Below are 4759 nucleotides of genomic sequence, written 5' to 3'. Positions count from 1 at the left end.
GGAAGATTGGGAAGATACGCAAAACGAGGTGAGCCATTAGCATATGATTAGTTGAGTATTAATTATTTTAAATTTTAAAAATGGATTAATATGATTTTTTAAAGCAACTTTCCTATAGAATTTTTTTGCAAAAAACGCACCGTTTAGTAGTTTGGGAAGCGTGCGCGTGGAAAACGAGGTGTTTTCTCTCTTAATCTCCCAGATCAACCAGGAACGAACGAAGCCTAAGTAGCCTCCTCGTGATTGAGAGAACATTGCAGATTTTGCAGCTGATTTGAAATCAAATTCGGCACTGTAAATTCCACAAGTTAGCAGGGCTCCTAGATGATCTACCACTAATGGTGTAAAGAGTTATCCATATGTGAGAATTGTTCATAATGCAGTATAATCATTAAACTGAAATTGATTCACAATAAATCTGAAAGCAAGTTCTTCTCCATAATACTTGTCATGATTACCTTGACCAACGGTTGAAATTGATTCATAATTACCTTGACCTCTCATGAGATAACTTCCATCGCCATCACTGTATATTATAGCCGCTTGTCACATTAGCACATTATTACGGGCCTGCAGCGACGGCCCCGGGGCGGCTCGTCGACGGCGTGCGGCACGGTCGACGGCTAGCAGCGCCGGCTTCCTCCCCGCTCACCGCGTCCCCAGACTGGCCGGTCGGCCTGCGCGGCTGCACCGTGCCCGCCACCCGTCGCCGCCGTGCCCGTCTCGCCATCGCCCCGCCGCCCCAGTCAGCTCCTCCACGCAGTCACACGCGCGCCGCCCGCCCGGCTCGGCAGCCGCCAGCGGCACGCGCCCTGCGCGGCCAGCCGACCACGCCGCGGCACCAGCGATCCCTCCAAAAGCAGGCAGGCTGCCAGGCTCCAGTCCACCGGCCGGCCACACGCCAGCGATGCCGCCCAGTCGTCGGAGTCCGACGAAAGTAACTCTTCCCTAGTTCCCTTCATCCCCTGTCCTGCGCCCTTGCTGCCCGTAGATGTCATGTCTGATGTTGCTCCTGCTAGGTATGAGGCCATATGCTCTGGTTCTTTTTTACCGTGCTCTCAGTAAGCGCCGCCGCCTCTTCTTCTCCCCCCGTTAGATGACCACGCTATTAGAGGATTGATGAAGTATTGGGTTTAGCAGTGAATTTAGGTTTCTTTGAAGTTTCGTACATACTGCAAGATGGGCAGATTTGGGTGTTTTGATATCCAGATCTTGCTTTACACATGTGTTTGCAGTTAAATTGTTTCTTTTCTTGATTTCTTGAAGGGGCAGCTTTGGATGTTTTGATGTTCAAAGATGTACTCGCCTTTGTGTTTGCTTTTCTTTGTTCGGTTTAGCAGCGAAGCCAGAAGAAGCTGAAGTGAGGGAGCAAAGAGGGCCTTAGGTGATAAATCAAGAGACAGTAGAATGTATATAATTTAGTAACTGCAAATCTTTGTCCAGAGTAAAAATATTGATACACTTGACATATAGATAAAATCAGATTTTAGATTTAGCCATGGACTTGGAAATTATTATCTGAACCCTAGCACAGATTTAATTTATCATGAAGCATAAGAAGTATAACAACTCTGTCAATTAGGCTAGTTCAATTATAGATCAATTATAGTTCATATAGGAGTCCATGAGTAGCATATTTTTAATAAAGAGATCAATTTGAATAATTAAGGAGTCTATGAACAGAAACATAGACCTTTATAATAAACCATCTGGAGCAAATGGTTAGGGCATGACATGGGGGACCATGTAGCAGTATGGGTAATAGTTAAGATAAGGGGCAACTGTGTTCTTACCCCTACTTTCATATGCAATTGTGATTTTACCCCTCTTTTCTAAGGTTTGTGATTTTACCCTCACTTTTTCAAAACGAAACTTTGATTTGCCCCTACTCTGTTAAAACCACCTAACGGTGTCAATGAAACTAAAAAAGACAAGTATAACCCTGTACACTTGCCCCTACTTTTCTAATAGGATTTGTGTATTTTCTAAAAAAATATGATCGCACTTGGACAAATTTTGAAAGAACTTCGATATCATTGATAGGATTTCACAGAACTTTCACCAGGTGCGAAAATTTACCAAAAAGATCCATCGCATTCACCAGTAAAAAATCACCAAACAAACAAGCTCCTCATAAAGTAGCACAAGATCGGAAAAAGAAAAAGAAAAATAAGAGGCGGCTGCAGCACGACCGGAGTCGCCGCCTTCTCGTGCGATGCCGCTGCTGCGGGCTCGCACGTGCCGCCGAAGCTGCCTCCTGCTTGCGGCTGCCGTCGGAGCCGCCGCCTATTCACTCGCTCCGCCGAAGCCGCGGCTTGCTCACTCCGCCAACACCCCCTACTCGCTTTGCTGATGTGGGCATCTGCTGCTGCTCGCTGGGCATCACAGCCTTGCCCAGCCGCCGGCCTATCTCGCCTGTGCACAGCCGCCGACGGTGCCACTAGGGTTAGGCTAATCAAGTAATCAGAATGGGGATCGGGTGGTGGGATGAAAAAGGCAATGCAGGGTGTTGTTCTTTGCACTGGGGTATAATGGTCCATTGTTTTTCTCTTAGTAATTTCATCTATATTTTTTACACTCTTATTTTGGGTCCACCAAACGGTCATCCAATATAGGGGCAAACGGCAGCTTCGTTCGAAAAAAATGAGGGCAAAATTACAAACAACAGAAAAGAGGGGTAAAATTACAATTAGATATGAAAGTAGGGGTAAGAACACAATTGCCCCTTAAGAGGAATGAATAGGACGCATAGACCTTGTTACCGATTATTTAGAAATCAGTTTCATCTTTTTATATTTAAGGTCAGGCTTCATAGGTGATAATTAAATTAGTTATAGTACAGATCTTCTCATGATATTCAAAGTGTAGGATCATGTAATTTTCAGCATCATTCAATAAAACTTATCCTAGGTTCTAATTATGTTACTGTGCCAGAAATTTTTCAGAATTTATCCTAGGATCTAATTAGCAGTTATTCCCAGAACTTTTACATTTTAGAATATAATGAACTGATTTCAGTATCTGATTCATAAAGTTAGTGTGGTCTGAGTTGGCCCTCCCAAGTTTCTTTTAAGCTGTTTGTCTCACAGGTGTGCCTTTGTATTTGTCTAGTGTGTACTAGAATAATATAAGTTGGACCGGGAGCAACAAAATCTCTGCTTTTGACAGTGTAGCAATACTTATGCCTCTAATAGTATTTCTCAAAAACATTGCAATCAAAAGCTGGCATTGTCTTGTTTCACAAAAAAATGTTCATCTTTTGGAAGTGTTATAATTTTTCAATTCAAATATGTTTGTTAAGTTGAGACAACTGAGCTGGTATCATTGAGTAGACTGGTAGATTATGCAACCATGCCAAACTTGGCATATCTTCTTTTTTTTATCATGGTACAGTCGGCATATCATTTAACATTTTCTCTTGTGGTGATCTAGCAGAACATAGGGTTTTATCTTGAGAAATTCTAGATTTCTATCTATAAGTTCAATAATCTTTACCACAAGTATGGATTGAACTAGATGCAAATTAATTAAGCTGTGGTTGCAAATTGAATTATGTGAGTGCATACTATCATTTAGCAATGTCAACAGATTAAATTTTGAGATATTTGGATGTAGTATTGAAGTATCAATTAGTAATATAGACAGGTTGGATTTTCAGATGATTATGTGGCATATCATGCATTAACGAAAAAACTATTACTCAGCAGTCGTATTATGCTTAAAATTTTCACTATTCAAGATTATCAGTTTACACTCATTACTGCTTTCAGCATGTTTGCAGAGCTGATACTTCGAGGCTATCTATCTTCTGTTGTACAGTGAAGTTTAGTAGTAATTAAGAAAGTGTAAGTCATAATTTTTTGAAGTTCTCTATTTCCATTAGCTAAAGCTAGCTTCCTCTGTCGAAGTATATTGTAGCTGCACATATATGTTAAACTGATTCATACTAGTCAGCTAAGGATGCATATCTTCCTGCCATGCATGTCTGTTTCATGGCAAAAGATATGCAAGAAGTAAATGAGAAGAAGCAGGGCACGACCTTGTCCTCCCACTAGTAGACGAATTTGGCTGGATTTGGAATGTGGTTGGATTTGGCTGTTAACTGGGTTGTAAGTTTTGTGTTGTATTGGATGTTTGTCGGGTTGTGTTGGATGCTAATTGTGCTTTGACCTTTGTGCTATATGGGTTGTTATTGTGTTTCATTGTTGGCCCTCTATGGGCTTAGCCGATACTAATGTAAATGAATACAACATGACGGGCAGAAAATGGTGTGGTATAATATTTGGGCCTATATGGGCTTTTGCAATGGACATGGCCCATTTATTATTTGATATTAAAGCAAATGGATATAATAGAATTGTGTTGACAATATGCTACAACATGGATGGACTAGGCTAAAATCTAGTCGGGTTTGCCATTGGGCTAAACCCATAAACAAGGTGCTAAATACATGAATTTTAATGGGTCATCAGCTATTTTATGACGTTTTTTAGGCTAGATAATGAAAAATATGAGCGTCACAAAGCTATGACGACGGAAGGATTGTCACTAGATTAATAGAAAAAAATCTTTCGTCATAGAACGCTATTAGAGATGCATGATATGTCATAGCCTGAATTTTCGTTTCAGGATTTATAAATTATTTAATAAATTATTAATAGAATTTATATTAAATGTTCATTAATTTACAAGTGAAGTTAAATGTGGGAAATAAAATTTCCTAAATATAAAGCATGGTTGGATTTAATTTTTGTTAAAT

General features: G+C 40.6%; 1 long non-coding RNA gene across 1 annotated transcript; it reads left to right on the top strand.

Annotated features, from left to right (window-relative positions):
- The first annotated feature begins 572 nt into the window (after window positions 1-572).
- Window positions 573-4180, top strand: LOC136356828 (uncharacterized). The gene is made up of 2 exons (XR_010741853.1): window positions 573-937; window positions 3782-4180. It is a non-coding gene; the product is annotated as an uncharacterized lncRNA (long non-coding RNA).
- Window positions 4181-4759: the final 579 nt, after the last annotated feature.

This window comes from Oryza sativa, chromosome 6, assembly GCF_034140825.1.
Source record: "Oryza sativa Japonica Group chromosome 6, ASM3414082v1".
Lineage (NCBI taxonomy): Eukaryota > Viridiplantae > Streptophyta > Magnoliopsida > Poales > Poaceae > Oryza > Oryza sativa.
The sequence above is the reverse complement of the archived record's forward strand: the minus strand, read 5'-3'. Positions and strand labels throughout refer to the sequence as shown.